This window comes from Globicephala melas, chromosome 8, assembly GCF_963455315.2.
Source record: "Globicephala melas chromosome 8, mGloMel1.2, whole genome shotgun sequence".
NCBI lineage: Eukaryota > Metazoa > Chordata > Mammalia > Artiodactyla > Delphinidae > Globicephala > Globicephala melas.
In genome coordinates this window covers 9,539,381-9,557,008 of record NC_083321.1, presented here as the reverse complement: position 1 = coordinate 9,557,008, position 17,628 = coordinate 9,539,381, and the positions used below count along the sequence as shown (strand labels likewise).

The 17,628-nt window shown below is 42.7% G+C and overlaps 1 protein-coding gene across 1 annotated transcript in view; it reads left to right on the top strand.

Annotated features, from left to right (window-relative positions):
* Positions 1-17,628, top strand: part of FADS2 (fatty acid desaturase 2) — a 65,214-nt gene that overhangs the window by 12,161 nt on the left and 35,425 nt on the right. The gene's annotated exons all lie outside the window — the stretch shown is intronic.

Below are 17,628 nucleotides of genomic sequence, written 5' to 3'. Positions count from 1 at the left end.
CCAACAGGGAGGGAACCCAGCCCCGCCCATCAGCAGACAAGCAAATTAAAGTTTTACTGAGCTCTGCCCACCAGAGCAACACCCAGCTCTACTCATCACCAGTCCCTCCCATTACGAAGCTTGCACAAGCCTCTTAGATAGTGTCATCCACCAGAGAGCAGCCAGCAGAAGCAAGGAGAACTACAGTCTTGCAGCCTGTGGGATGAAAATCACATTCACAGAAAGACAGACAAATTGAAAAGGCAGAGGACTATGTACCAGATGAAGGAACAAGATAAAACCCCAGAAAAACAACTAAATGAAGTGGAAACAGGCAACCTTCCAGAAAAAGAATTCAGAATAATGACAGTGAAGATGATCCAGGACCTCGGAAAAAGAATGGAGGCAAAGATCGAGAAGTGGCAAGAAATGTTTAACAAAGACCTAGAAGAATTAAAGAACAAACATCTAGAAGAATTAAAGAAAAAACAGACAGAGATGAACAATACAATAACTGAAATGAAAAATACACTAGAAGGAATCAATAGCAGAATACCTGAGGCAGAAGAATGGATAATTGACCTGGAAGACAGAATGGTGGAATTCACTGCCACAGAACAGAAAAAAGAAAAAAGAATGAAAAGAAATGAAGACAGCCTAAGAGACCTCTGGGACAATATTAAACACACCAACATTCACATTATAGGGGTCCCAGAAAGAGAAGAGAGAGAAAGGACCTGAGAAAATATTTGAAGAGATTATAGCCAAAAACTTCCCTAACATGGAAAAGGAAATAGCCACCCAAGTCCAGGAAGTGGAGGGAGTCCCAGGCAGGTTTATCCTGATAAACCCAAGGAGAAACACACCGAGACACATAGTAATCAAACTGGCAAAAATTAAAGACAAAGTATTAAAAGCAGCAAGGGAAAAATGACAAATAACATAAAAAGGGAACTCCCATAAGGTTAACAGCTGATTTCTCAGCAGAAACTCTACAAGCCAGAAGGGAGTGGCATGATATATTTAATATTTAAAGTGATGAAAGGGAAGAACATACAACCAAGATTACTCTACCCGGCAAGGATCTCATTCAGATTCAATGGAGAAATCAAAAGCTTTACAAGCAAGCAAAAGCTAAGAGAATTCAGCACCACCAAACCAGGTCTACAACAAACGCTAAGGGAACTTCTCTAAATGGGAAACACAAGAGAAGAAAAGGACCTACCAAAACAAACCCAAAACAATCAAGAAAATGGTAATAGGAACATACATATTGATAATTACCTTAAAGGTGAATGGATTAAATGCTCCAACCAAAAGACACAGGCTCGCTGAATGGATACAAAAACAAGACCCATATATATACTGTCTACAAGAGACCCACTTCAGACCTAGGGACACAGAAAGACTGAAAGTGAGGGGATCAAAAAAGATATTCCATGCAAATGGAAATCAAAAGAAAACTGGGGTAGCAATACTCATATCAGATAAAATAAACTTTAAAATAAAGAATGTTACAAGAGACAAGGAAGGATACTACATAACGATAAAGGAATCAATCCAAGAAAAAGATATAACAATTATAGATATATATGCACCCAACATAGGAGCACCTCAATACATAAGGCAAATGCTAACAGCTATAAAAGAGGAAATTGACAGTAACACATAATACTGGGGGAATTTAACAGCTCACTTACACCAATGGACAGATCATCCAGACAGAAAATTAATAAGGAAACACAAGCTTTAAATGACACAGTAGACCAGATAGATTTAATTGATATTTAATTGATATTTATAGGACATTCCATCTGAAAACAGCAGATTACACTTTCTTCTCAAGTGCACATGGAACATTCTCCAAGATAGATCACATTTGGGTCACAAATCAAGCCTCAGTAAATTTAAGGAAATTGAAATCATATCAAGCATCTTTTCCGACCACAACTCTATGAGATTAGAAATAAATACAGGGGGAAAAAGACGTAGAAAACACAAACACATGGAGGCTAAACAATACATTACTAAATAACCAAGAGATCACTGAAGAAATCAAAGAGGAAATCAAAAAATACCTAGAGACAAATGACAACAGAAACAAGACGATCCAAAACCTATGGGATGCAGCAAAAGCTGTTCTAAGAGGGAAGAGCTGTTTATAGCAATACAATCCTACCTCAAGAAACAAGAAAAATCTCAAATAAACAATCTAACCTTACACCTAAAGGAACTAGAGAAAGAAGAACAAACAAAACCCAAAATTAGTAGAAGGAAAGAAATCATAAAGATCAGAGCAGAAATAAATGCAATAGAAACAAAGAAAACACTAGCAAAGATCAATAAAACCAAAAGCTGGTTCTTTGAGAAGATAAACAAAATTAATAAACCTTAAACTAGACTCATCAAGAAAAAGAAGGAGAGGACTCAAATCAATAAAATTAGAAATGAAAAAGGAGAAGTTACAACCAACACCGCAGAAATACAAAGCATCATAAGAGAATATTACAAGCAACTCTGTGTCAATAAAATGGACAACCTGGAAGAAATGGGCAAATTCTTAGAAAGGTATAACTTTCGAAGACTGAACCAGGAAGAAATAGAAAATATGAACAGACCAATCACAAGTAATGACATTGAAACTGTGATTAAAAATCTCCCAACAAACAAAAGTCCAGGACCAGATAGCCTCACAGGTGAATATCATCAAACATTTAGAGAAGAGCTAACACCCATCTGTCTCAAACTCTTCCAAAAAATTGCAGAGGAAGGAACACTCCCAAACTCATTCTACGAGGCCACCATCACCCTGATACCAAAAACAGACAAAGATACTACAAGAAAAGAAAATTACAGACCAATATCACTGATGAATATGGATGAAAAACAATCCTTACCAAAAACTAGCAAACAGAATCCAACAACACATTAGAAGGATCATACACCATGATCAAGTGGGATTTATCCCAGGGATGCAAGGATTCTTCAATATATGCAAATCAATCAATGTGATACACCATGTTAACAAATTGAAGAAGAAAAGCCATATGATCCTCTCAATAGATGCAGAAAAAGCTTTTGACAAAATTCAACACCCATTTATGATAAAAACTCTCCAGAAAGTGGGCTTACAGGGAACCTCCCTCAACATCATAAAGGCCATATACGACAAACCCACAGCAAACATCATTCTCAATGGTGAAAAACTGAAAGCATTTCCTCTAAGATCAGGAACAAGACAAGGATGTCCACTCTCACCACTATTATTCAACATAGTTTTGGAAGTCCTAGCCATGGCAATCAGAGAAGAAAAAGAAATAAAAGGAATACAAATTGGAAAAGAGGAAGTAAAACTGTCACTCTTTGCATATGACATGATACTATACATAGAAAATCCTAAAGATGCCACCAGAAAACTACTAGAGCCAATCAGTGAATGTGGTGAAATTGCAGAATACAAAATTAATGCACAGAAATCTCTTGCATTCCTATACACTAATGATGAAAAATCTGAATGCGAAATTAAGGAAACACTCCCATTTACCATTGCAACAAAAAGAATAAAATACCTAGGACTAAACCTACATAGGGAGACAAAAGACCTGTATGTAGAAAACTATAAGACACTGTTGAAAGAAATTAAAGATGATACCAACAGATGGAGAGACATACCATGTTCTTGGATCGGAAGAATCAATATTGTGAAAATGACTATACTACCCAAAGCAATCTACAGATTCAATGCAATCCCTATCAAATTACCAATGGCATTTTTTACAGAACTAGAACAAAAAAATCTTAAAATGTGTATGGAGACACAAAAGACCCCAAATAGCCAAAGCAATCTTGAAGGAAGAAAACAGAGCTAGAGGAATCAGACTCCCTGACTTCAGACTATACTACAAAGCTACAGTAATCAAGACAGTATGGTACTGGCAGAAAAACAGAAATACAGATCAGTGGAACAGAATAGAAAGTTGCACCTATGGTCAAACTAATCTATGACAAAGGAGGCAAGGATATACAATGGAAAAAGACAGTCTCTTCAATAAGTGGTGCCTGGAAAACTGGACGGCTACATGTAAAAGAACGAAGTTAGAACACTCCCTAACACCATACACAAAAATAAACTCAAAATTGATTAAGGACCTAAATGTAAGGACGGACACCATAAAACTCTTAGAGGAAAACATAGGAAGAACACTCTGATATAAATCACAGCAAGATCTTTTTTGACCCACCTCCTAGAGTAATGGAAATAAAAACAAAAATAAACAAATGGGACCTAATGAAACTTCAAAGCTTTTGCACAGCTAAGGAAACTATGAACAAGACAAAAAGACAACCCTCAGAATGGGAGAAAATATTCGCAAACGAATTAACAGACAAAGGATTAATCTCCAAAATATATAAACAGCTCATGCAGCTCAATATTTTAAAAACAAACAACCCAGTTAAAAAATGGTCAGAAGACCTAAATATGCATTTCTCCAAAGAAGACATACAGATGGCCAAGAGGCACCTGAAAAGTGCTCAACATCACTAATTATTAGAGAAAGGCAAATCAAAACTACAATGAGGTATTACCTCACACCGGTCAGAATGGCCATCATCAGAAAATCTACAAACAACAAATGCTGGAGAGGGTGTGGAGAAAAGGGAACACTCTTGCACTGTTGGTGGGAATGTAAATTGATACAGCCACTATGGAGAACAGTGTGGAGGTTCCTTAAAAAATTAAAAATAGAATTACCATATGACCCAGCAATGCCACTACTGGGCATATACCCAGAGAAAACCATAATTCAAAAAGACACATGCACCCCAATATTCATTGCAGCACTATTTACAATAGCCAGGTCACAGAAGGAACCTAAATGCCCATCAACAGATGAATGGATAAAGAAGATGTGGTACATATACACAATGGAATATTACTCAGCCACAAAAAGGAAGGAAATTGGGTCCCTTGCAGAGATGTGGGTGGATCGAGAGACTGTTATACAGAGTGAAGTAAGTCAGAAAGAGAAAAACAAATATCGTATATTAACACATATATGTGGAACCTAGAAAAATGGTACAGATTAACCGGTTTGCAAAGCAGAAATAGAGACACAGTTGTAGAGAACAAATGTATGGACACCAAGGGGGGAAAGCAGGGTGGGGGTGGGATGAACTGGGAGATTGGGATTGACATATGTACACTAATATGTATAAAATAGATAATAAGAACCTGCTGTATTTAAAAAATTAAATTAAAAAAGGGTAATCATAAGAAAGCTGGGATGGCTAAATTAATTAATATGAGATAAAATAGACTTTGAGACAGTATTATCAGAGGGAGTTTCATAATAAGGAAATCATTAAGAAGACATAAAAATCCAAAATTTGTATGAATCTAATAATTGAAATATGTGAAGTAAAAATTGACCAAATAAAAAGAGAAATAGATAAATCCATAATCATAGTTGGAGGTTTTAACACCTCCTTTTAGTAATTTATAAAACAGACCAAAGAAATCAATATAGAATTTTGAACAATACCATCAACCAGTTTCACCTACTGACAGGTATCAAACACTGCATCCAACTACTGAAGACACATTCTTTTCAAGAGTACATTGAACATTCTTCAAGATAGACTATATGTTAGGCCATAAAATAAATATATATCACTAAATATAAAATAAAATGATACAGAGTATATTCTCTGACAACTGTGTTAAATTAGGAGTTGATTACAAAGGACTGTTCAGAAGATCTCCAAATATTGGGAAATTATCATATTACCAGGTAATCCACAGGCTCAAAGAAATTGCAAGGAATTAGAAAATATTTTTAGGGGCTTCCCTCGTGGCACAGTGGTTAAGAATCTGCCTGCCAATGCAGGGGACACGGGCTCGAGCCCTGGTCCGGAAAGATCCCACATGCCTCAGAGCAACTAAGCCCATGGGCCACAACTACCGAGCCTGCGTTCTAGAGCCCACAAGCCACAACTACTGAAGCCCACGTGCCACAACTACTGAAGGCTGTGTGCCTAGAGCCTGTGCTCCACAGCAAGAGAAGCTACCACAATCAGAAGCCCGTGCACCGCAACAAAGAGTAGCCCCCGCTCGCGGCAACTAGAGAAAGCTGGTGCGCGCAGCAACGAAGACCCAACACAGCCAATAAATAAATAAATTAATGAAATAAATCTATTTTTTTAAAAAAAGAAAATATTTTTAAATGAATGATGATGAAAACATATCCAAATTTATGGGATACAACTAGCAGTGCTTAAAGGGAAATTTATAGCTTTAAATGCTTGTTTTAGAAAAGGTATGAAATCATTGAAATATAAAATACAATTAAAGAAAGTAAATACAATAAAAAATTAGTTTTTTGAAAAAAATTGATAAATCTCTAGCAAGAATAATGAAGAAAAAAAGAAAATATCTCACACCATACACAAAAATAAACTCAAAATGGCTTAAAGATTTAAATAGAAGACATGACACCATAACACACCTAGAAGAGAACATTAGCAAAACATTATCTGACATAAATTGTACCAATGTTTTCTTAGGTCAGTCTCCCAAGGCAATAATAGAAATAAAAGCAGAATAAACAAATAGGACCTGATCAAATTTACAAGCTTTTGTACAGCAAAGGAAACCATAAACAAAATGAAAAGATAACCTATGGAATGGGAGAAAATATTTGCAGATGATGTGACAGACAAGGGTTTAATTTCCAGAATATACAAACAGCTCATACAACTCAATGACAAAAAAACAAACAACCCAATTAAAAAGTGGGCAGAAGACCTAAACAGACAGTTCTCCAAAGAAGACGTATACATGGAAAGAGGTTCAACATCACTAACAGAGAAATGCAAATCAAAACTACAATGAGGGACTTCCCCGGTAGTCCAGTGGCTAAGACTCCATGCTCCCAATGCAGGGAGGCCAGGTTCAATCACTGGTCAGGGAGCTAGATACCACATGCTGCAACTAAAAATCCTGCATGCCGCAACTAAGACCCGACTTGGCCAAATAAATTAATTAATTTAAAGAAAACTATTAGAAAAAAAACTACAGTGAGGTATCACCTCACACCTGTCAGAATGGCCATCATTAAAAACTCTACAAATAACAAATGCTGGAGACGGTGTGGAGAAAAGGGAGCCCTCCCACGCTGTTGGTGGGAATGTAAGTTGGTACAGCCACTATAGAAAACAGTATGGAGTACAGATGAACCGGTTTGCAGGACAGAAATTGAGACACAGATGTAGAGGACAAATGTGTGGACACCAAGGCGGTGAAAGCGGTGGCGGGTGGGCGTGCTGTATAACCTGCTATATAAAAAATAAATAAAATAAAATTCAAAAATTAAAAAAAACCCACAACAGTATGGAGGTTCCTCAGAAAACTAAAAATAGAATTACCATATGATCCAGCAATCCCACTCCTGGGCATATATCCAGACAAAACTCTAATCCAAAAAAATACATGCACCCAAATGTTCATTGCATCACTATTCACAATAGCCAAGACATGGAAACAACCTAAATGTCCATCAACAGATGAATGGATAAAGAAGATGTGGTACTATATACAGTGGAATACTACTCAGCCATAAAAAAGAATGAAATAATGCCATTTGCAGCCACATGGATGCCACTTGAGATCATCATACTAAGTGAAGTAAGTCAGACAGAGAAAGACAAACAGTATCTGCAGCCAATCAATCTCCTGGCTTCTCAATGACCTTGAGATAAAGTCTAACTCCTTAACATGACTTGCAAGGCCCTTTTGAGCTATGCCTGCTGCCTCCACCCCACCCCACCCAACCCCGGACCTTAAATCTCACTCTTCTTGCCGGAAATTCTCCCTTCCACTTCCCCACCTCTTGTCTGTCTCTGTGTTCCAGACCTACTGAACTTCTTTCAGCTCCTCAGGAGCTGCCAACTTCTCTCTGATTTCTGTGCCTACAGGAGTCTCTTCTCACTTCCAGGAACATTTCTGCCATCCTCAGTCCCTTTTCACCTGGCTAATTCCATGCAAACTTCTGGGCTCTCTGTCACTCTAGAACCTGTATCTCTCCTTAATACTTAGCCCTTGACTCCTTTGCACTTAACTCACTATCTTGTGAGTGTTACGTATTTGCTGTGTCCTCTCCACACTGGGAGCTCCATGGGACCAGGGGCTATTCTATTTAATTATACATATGTTTACACACGCACACACACAGCTCTTGTACACACTGCTAGTAAAGTTGATTGTTTCTGAGTAGAGAGGATAAGCATTATTTTAATATTTTAAAATACTTATCTATATTTTCATAATAAACATCTCTTGTTTTCCTAATAACAAAAAATAATAACACAATTTCAGACTTACTGTAAAGCTACAGTAATCATAACAGTGTGGAAGTGGCAAAGAACAGACAGATAGATCAATGGGACGGAATAGAGAGTCTAGAAATAGACCTACACAAATACAGTCAACTGAACTTTGACAGAGGAGCAAAGGCAATACAGTGGAGAAAAGAGAATTTTTTCAACACATGGTGTTGGTACAACTTGACATCCACGTACAAAAAAATGATCTAGACACAGACCTTAGACCCCTCATGAAAAATTAACTCAAAATGGATTATAGACTTAAATGTAAAACACAAAACCATAAAACTATAAGGTAACCTGGGAGAACATTTAGATGATCTTGAGTTTGGCAATGGCTTTTTATGTACCACACCAAGCCATGACCCATGAAAGAGATAACTGATAAGCTGGACTTCATTAAAATTAAAAACTTATGCTCCGTGAAAGATACTGTCAAGAGAATGAGACCACAAGCCAGACTGGGAGAAAATATTTGCAAAAGACATAGCTGATACAGGACTGTTATCTAAAATACAGAGAACTCTCAAAACTCAAACAATAAGAAAACAAATGGGAGAAAATAATTGCAAACCATATATCTGATAAGGAACTCATACAACTTAATAGCAAAAATATATAAGGAACTCATACAACTCAATAGCAAAAAAATCAAATCATGTATCTGTTGGCCATTTGTATACCTTTGTATATGTTCTCTGGAAAAAATGTTTATTCCAGTCTGTATTTTAAACCCCCCCAGTAGTCCTTTCTTCCTATGTGTGTCCTTTTCTTTTACACAGAACACTTCACTTCTGACACTCTGCTCACCAAATGTGAAGGGGGTTTCCCCACACCAAGCAATTCTGTGACACCAGCAATTTAGCTCAATTCTGACACTGTGTACCTGGAGATAGCATCAGATCCTACAAGGTAAGGGCTCAGTCCCACCAGACTGTCCCACACACCACCACTTCAGATGCCAGTATTAAGTTCAGGTGGTGACCTGCACTTCTGACCCACTGGCTATAAATCAGAGATTCCCACAATGCCTTCCTTGGTTTCAGTTAATTTGCTAGAGTGGCTCACAGAACTTAGGAAAACAGTTTACTTACTGTTTACCAGTTTATTATAAAAGGATGTGATAAAGGATACAGATGAACATCCAGATGGAAGAGATGTGTAGGGGGCAAGGTATGCGGGAAGTGGCGCCGAGCCCCCGTGCCCTGTCCACGTGCGCCACTCTCGCCACACCTCCGTGTGGTCACCAACCTGGAAGCTCTCCAAACCCCATACTTTTAGGGTACTTATGGAGGCTTCCTCACGTAGGCAAGATCAATCATTAACTCCATTTCCAGCTCCTCTCTCCTCTCTGGAGGATGGGGGAATGGGGCTGAAAACTCCAAGCCCCTGATTATGGTTTGATCTTTCTGGTGACCAGCCCTCATCCAGTAGCCCACCCAGAGTCACCTCATTAGAACAAAAGACACTCCTATCACCCAGAAAATTACAAGGGTTTCAGGAACTGGGGACAGAGACCAATAGAGATTTTCTATTACCTCACAAGATACTTTGTCCATTTTTAAGTTGGATTATTTGACTTTTTTGCTATTGAGTTGTATGAGTTTCTTATATATTTTTGCTATTAAGTTGTGTGAGTTCCTCATCAGATATATGGTTTGCAATTATTTTCTCCCATTTGTTTTCTTATTTTTTGAGTTTTGAGAGTTCTCTGTATTTTAGATAACAGTCCTGTATCAGCTATGTCTTTTGCAAATATTTTCTCCCAGTCTGTGGCTTGTGTTCTCATTCTCTTGACAGTGTCTTTCACGGAGCATAAGTTTTTAATTTTAATGAAGTCCAGCTTATCAGTTATCTCTTTCATGGGTCATGGTTTTGGTGTGGTACATAAAAAGCCATTGCCAAACTCAAGATCATCTAAATGTTCTCCCAGGTTATCTTATAGTTTTATGGTTTTGTGTCTTATGGTATATATACACGATGTAATATTATTTGTCCATAAGAAAGAAGGAAATCCTGCCATTTGTGATATGGATGGAATTTGAGGGCATTATGCTACGTGAAATAAGTCAGTCAGAGGAAGACCAATACTGTATGATCTCAATTATATGTGGAATCTAAGAAAACCAGACTCAGAAACAGAGAGTAGAATTGTGGTAGCCAGAGAGATGGAGAAGAAAGAGTGATGGTGGTCAGAGGGTACACATTTCCAGTTGTAAGGAATAAGTTCTGGGGATCTAACATACAGCAGCATGGTGACTACAGTTAGCCATACTGTACTGTATGTTTGAAAACTGCTAAGGGAGTAGATCTTAAAAGTTCTCACCGTATATACACACAAAAAGAACTATGTGAGGTGGCAGACGTATCTTAGTCTATCTGGGCTACTATAACAGAAATGTCATAGACTGGGTAGCTTGTAAACAACAGAAATTTATTTCTTACAGCTCTGGAGGCTAAGAAGTCCAAGATCAAGGTGCTGGCAGATTGGGTGTCTGGCGAGAGGGTTCACTTCCTAGATGGCTGTCTTTTTGCTTTAACTCCGCATGGTGGAATGGTCGAGGACTTCTTGTATAGGACACTCTTCCCATTTATGAGGGCTCCACCCTCATGACCTAATCACCTCCCAAAGGCCTCATCTCCACACATATAACATTGGGGATTAGATCTCAACAGATGAACTTGAGGGAGACACAGATATTCAGTGCACAGTATACTGTATGATTCCAATTATATGACATTCTGGAAAAGGCAAAATTATGGAGACAGTAAAAGGCCAGGGGACAGAGGGGAGGGAGGGGTGAATAGGTAGAGCATAGAGGATATTTAGGGCAGTGAAACTATCTTGTACGATACTGTTATGGTAGATACATGTGTCAAAGCCCATAGAATGTATAACACAAAGAGTAAACCCTGATGTAAACAATGGACTTCGGGTAATGATGTGTCAATATTGGTCATCAGTTGTAACAAATGTACCGCTGGTAGGGGATGTTGATAATGGGGGAGGCTGTGTGTGTGTGGACATATAGCGGGTATATGGGAACTCTCTGACCTTCCTACTCAATTTTGCCGTGAACCACAAACTACCGTAAAGAATAAATGTATTCATCATGATTATGTTGGAAAAAGAAGAACAGTTTGTTCTTTGAAGGCAAAAATAAAGGTGTTTTTGTTAAAAAAAAAGAATAAGTGTATTAAAAAAATTAATGAAAGAGACCTTAAAAATCAAACACCAGCTGTCAGAGGTAATCCCACGCTGAGTCAAAATGCGAGGTGGTGTCTGAAAGTACCCACTTTCTAAATCTGGGATATGAGCAAGTTATGTGAACGCTCCAGGGCTTGATTTGCTGCTTGAAAATAAAGAGTTGGGCAAGATCAGCGGTTCTCGTGCTTTTGAATGTTTCATGAAGAAGTAAATTAAATATGGAAATGAGTGTAGAGTTGTCCACTTTTCATTTTGTGAAATAAACATATTTTCAAAACTCCACCATCTACTGTTACCATTTCATTATTAAAAAACATTTTAGTACAGAAAATTAGGACAGAATTTTTAAAAAGGCAGTCACTTAAATTGAATACCCTTAGTTTTATGAAACACTCTACATTTTCCTTTATTTTTCTAGTTTTTCAACTAACTGCTGAAAACTCTATGCTGTCTGGAACCAGTTTGTGGACCAGTACTTGGAATGACTAAATGATGTCTTCCAAACCTAATATTCTGAGGCTTGATGCACAAGTAGGTTGGTGTGGCAGAAATGTCCAAAGTGCTGGACCTAAGCAAACAGTGAACAGTAACCGTCAGGGCCCAAGTCCCTGATATATATGCTGAGCATGTTATCGCCAATGCTTAAAACAACCCCATGGGGTAGGTATCATTGATGCAAAAAAACTGAGGCTTCGAAAGACAGAGTAACCTGTCAGAGTCCAGCTACAGCAGTTGCAGCACCAGGACACATACCCAAGCTGGTCTTGACTCCAAAGCCCATATTGTTTCTGCCTTCACATTCTGGTTTTCTGCCTAGCATGCTCTCCTCTTCTGGTAGCAACATTCTCCTCCTCTGAAAGTGGCTCCTTTCCGTGGTGCTCCAAGGACAATTGTGCTTCAAGGACAAGGACAACCCTGTCTGAAGAACTTTCACCATTACACCCCCTACTGGACTCTTAATCGGCCTCCCCATAATGTTGCTCTGCTTACAAAATCCCTGAGCCCACCTGGGCAACGCCCACCTGGGCAAAGGGGCCTGTCCCAGATAAGGAAAGGCATAAGGCCTGTCCCACTCCCACCCTTACGAAGGAAGGTATATGTGCCTCGACCAATCAGTAACCAAATTTTTTTTTTTTTTGCGGTACGCAGGCCTCTCACTGTTGCGGCCTCTCCCGTTGCGGAGCACAGGCTCTGGACGCGCAGGCTCAGCGGCATGTGGGATCCTCCCGGACCGGGGCACGAACCCGTGTCCCCTGCATCGGCAGGCGGACTCCCAACCACTGCGCCACCAGGGAAGCCCTTGGATGAGCCTTCTTGTCCCCCATCTCACCAGCCTCTTCCCCAACCTGCTGCTCCCCAAGCCCCACCTCTCTACCTGCAAGCAGACCTTCCCTCCCCTCCCCACACTCGGTCACGAGCAGCCCAACGCTCTGAATCGAGTCCCAACATGGTTCCCCTACGAGAGGCCGCTAATGGAGACCGAGGTACTATCAGGGTTCATGTCCCCTTCCCCATGTCTGATCTCTCATATTCAAGGGAAACTGGGCCCCTTAGCCAGGACCCCTCCACCTTCATCAGGGAATTCCAGGCCCTAACTATAGCCTTTGACTTAACCTGGCCAGATATTCCTGTGTCCTAACTACCTGCTGCATCACGAAGACAAGGCTGGGATCGGGGCCTTGGCTCAGGCCTGGGCAGGTGAGGCACACGCCCGAGATCCTAATGAGAACCGAGCCGGGGAAGAGACAGTCCCACGGGCAGGCCCAGGATGGAGATACCAGGCAAATGAAAATGGGCCAGCAGGAGGGCTCACTAGGAGAAACTTCATGACTACATATCTACTGAAGGTATGAAAACGCCAGTCATCAAACAGGACAATTATAAGAAGCTCAGAGAAGTTACCCAGGAACCCTTGGAGAAGGCGGCCCTTTTTCAGGCCCGATTGGCAGAGGCTATGAGGAAATACACCAACCTAGACCCTGAGACTCCTGAAGTCCAGGCTGTATTGCGGTTCGCTTTATAAGCCAGGCATCGCCAAGCATAAGACAGAAATTACGGAAACTAGAGCAAGGGCCACAGACCCCATTTTCCGTCCCATTGACAGGGCTTTAAGGTCTTCACGAATAGGGAGGAGGCTTCTAGGAATAGACGAGAAAGAGAAGAGGAAAAGTTAACACGACCTGCTCAATATACGGCTCTTGTCATTACTCAGTCCCTCCCACAGCACGGACTCAAGGCAGCCCATCTCCCGTCGCAGAAACCACAGCTGACCTGCGACCCGTGCGGTCAGCAGGGGCGCACAGTGAAGAACGGCCGCACCCCACCACCCGACACCCCGTGCCCTTACTGTCATCAAAAGGGCTACTGGAAGAGGAGTTGTCCCTGCCGCCCTCAAGCTGGTAGGCCAACACCACAACCACCCAACACCTGGGGTATCTCGGGTCCCAGCCCCCTGGCTGAGGTCAAGGCCAATGGCCCCTGTTGGTGGTAGTTGACTACCAGGAGTGACAACGGGATTACGCTCAAGATCTGGGGCTCCTGGATGCGGATGACTGAAGGTGCCCAAGTCTCAGTCTACAGGCCCCTATGTTCCCCAGAAGACCGGAGGAGCCCCAGGTAACCCTGGATGGGGCAGGGGCTACTATAACCTTTCGAAGTGACACAGCGGCTACTTATTCGGCCCCGACCTCCTTCTCTGGTCCCACTCGCTCTTCCTCGATCCTCCTAACGGGGATGGGAACAGGCTTAGCCGGACTCTTAAACCCTATTTTCATCCCTACAGCTCTCTCTTGAACTTACACAACAGACTGCCAACCTCGCAGCTCAAATTAACATGCTACAAGACAAATAATTTCTCTGCAGGAGTACTTTTACAAAATAAAAGAGCTCTGGACCTCCTAAAGGCTTATCAGGGAGGGACTTGTGCAACATTAAAGGAGGATTGCTCTTTTTGGTCAACCGTCCGGGCAAGGTCCAGCCCAATCTTTGGGCCATGTATTTTTAACCTTCTTGTTAAGTTTGTCTCTTCCAGAATGCAACAAATAAACCTCCAAATGGTGATACAACAAGAATACCAGACAGGGCTTTGCTGGTGGCCCAGTGGTTAAGAATCTGCCTGCCAATGCAGGGGACTCGTGTTCAATCCCTGGTCCGGGAAGATCCCACATGCCATGGAGCAACTAAGCCTGTGCACCACAACTACTGAGCCTGCGCTCTACAGCCCGCGAGCCACAACTACTGGGCCCATGTGCCACACCTACTGAAGCCCGCGTGCCTAGAGCCCGTGCTCTGCGACAAGAGAAGCCACCACAATGAGAAGCCCGCACACAGCAATGAAGACTCAATGCAGCCAAAAATAAATAAATAAATTTATTAAAAAGAAAAAAAGAATACTGGACAGTCAACACTCGTACCCTTGAACAAGCCAACATCTCTTTCCATGGGGCCCACACTCCTCCCTAGATGCACCCTGACAGAGAGCAGGCGAGGGATCCCAGGGCCCCACGACGCCCTCACTCAGCAGGAAGCGGCCAGAGAGAGTTCATCGCCCCTTCTCCTCCCAAAAGGGCTTCCTGAATGCCTGAGAGGGAATTAGGCAGTTAGGTAGATATGAGTAGGGTATTCAATAAGGCCAAGGAATTGGCCCTACACATAAAGAGAAGGGGGAGTGTGGTGCTCCAAGCACAATGGTGCTTCAAGGACAAAGGATGACCCTGCCTGAAAAAGTTACTGGACTCTTAATCGCCCTCCCCACCATGTTGAGATGGTTTTGAAATCCCTGCGCCCACCTGGGTGATGCCCACCTGGGCAATGGGACCTGTCCCAAATAAGGAAGGAAAGGCATATGCCCTGTCCTACTCCCACTGTACAGAAGGAAGGTAGGCGTGCCTCGATCAATCAGTAAATGAAATTTTCACCTTGGACCATTCCTTTGTTTTCTGGCTATAAACACTGATCAATAACACATGTGCGGGCTCGACTCTCCCAGACTACTATGAATTCGGGCCACTGTTCTGGCAGCGACCCTTTCCTCTAATAAATTCTATCTTCTTTACGTTCTGCTTTATGTCTGGAAATTCTTCTCCAAGCTGCGCTCACACCTTGACACTTTCCCCACTCCAGCATGTGGACTCTTTGAGATTAATCTCCAGGCCATAGTTGACTCATCCAGGCGTGGGTACCTGATCCAAGAAGGGCGTGCCAGTCAGAGTTCTTCCTTCTGTGTCTGAGTTTATACCTCGAGAGATTAGTAGGCCTACCTTCCAACGCAGCCAGCCGTAAGACCTAAGACTCAGTAGTTTTCAGCTGTCTCTCCACCAGACCCTCGTTTGCAAGGAGAGAGAAAGAGGTGACATCAAGGAGGAACAGAGGAGGGAGAGACCTGGCAGCCTTCAAGTTCCTGCATCTGCTGGTTCCTGAGCCCCTCCATCCCCACCTTCCTGTGTTCAGATTGTCCCACCTTTCCTTGAACTTATTGATTTTTTTAAAATAAATTTATTTATTTATTTATATTTTTGGCTGCGTCGGGTCTTCGTAGCTGTGAGCAGGCTTTCTCTAGTTGTGGCGAGTGGGCGCTACTCTTTGTTGCGGTGCGCGGTCTTCTCATCGTGGTGTCTTCTCCTGTTGCGGAGCATGGGCTCTAGGCACGCAGGCTTCAGTAGTTGGGGCAAGTGGGCTCGATAGTTGTGGCTCGTGGGCTGTAGAGTGCAGGCTCGGTAGTTGTGCTGCACGGGCTTAGTTGCTCCGCCACATATGGGATCCTCCCGGACCAAGGCTCGAACCCGTGTCCCCTGCATTGGCAGGTGGATTCTTAACCACTGCGCCACCAGGGAAGTCCCTCCTTGAGTTTAGCGAGACAACAAACTCCTCCTTTTTTCTGAGCCAATTTGCGTTTTGTCCCGTGCAACCAGTGAGGCTTCCATGCCATTCTTCCTCCCTGGGAAGTGTGGAGCCCAACCTCAAGGACACCCTACATCGAGGACACAGGACAAAAACTCAGGAATTAACGGAGCCCCCATAGCAACTGTTGCCATGCGCGCTCCTAATCTAAACCAGACAGCCCCCCTCCCCCATTCCATATTAGGCAAAAATAATCGCCATGTAGTAACCTTGTAGCATCCTGACCAATCACCTAATGCCATCCTGCCAGCAGGAATTTTCTTTGTCTTGAGGCTATAAAAGTTGGCTACTAGCCCACAAAGGGGGTCGGCTCGCCCCGGTCTATCAGGAAGTCGCCCGCGGTATTTGCAGCGCCCCTAACTCTGCTCTTTGTTCTCAATAAACTCACTCTTTTCTAAAATACTTCGTGTCTCGAAATTCTTCTTCCAGCCCGCGCACGGACCACAACACTTTTGATACCCCCATTTTTATTTCTTGTTATTTATAACATCACTGAACAATTAATCCTATGAGGTCCTGTATTGTTTCCATGGTACCTCTCCCAAATCGGCTGTGAGATTCCTGAGTTCAGGGAAAGAACCAAGTCCTGGAGTCCCCACTCCCATGCCCCCCCCACCCCCACCCCCGCTTCCCTCCACCATGGCGCCTAACACAGGGAAGTCCATCAGAGGTTCCACAATTCTTTTCTAAGATCCACTGATTACAGGCCTTGGGCCAGCCGGAGGCCGGCTTCTTCCCCCAGGGAGGCTGCAGAAGGGCGCCAATGTGGATAGCACGGACAATGTGGATATACTGGAGTCCGGATTCCAGCGGGTTAGGGGAGGGCGTCACCTAACCAGGCCAGTCCCAGAGTGGAACTCGCCAGCCCGGCGGCTCGGCGCCGCCTGCTTGCCCGCCAGCCGGGCCCTGGGCCGGTCCCCACCGCAGAGCGCGCGGAGCGGCTGGGTCCTCTACGTGCCGGCATCAGGTGCAAACCCGGGAGCGCGGGCCGTGGGTGTGCGCGCAAGCGCCCGGAAAGCGCGGAACTCAGCCGCCGCCCCAGCTCGCCCGCCAAGCTACCCTGGGATATCCTTGGGTCCCCCCCTCCAACCCCCCAGCTCGAGCGGGGGAGGGAGGAGTTCGGACACGTAACCGACCTCCAGGCCCCTCTCGACTCCGCG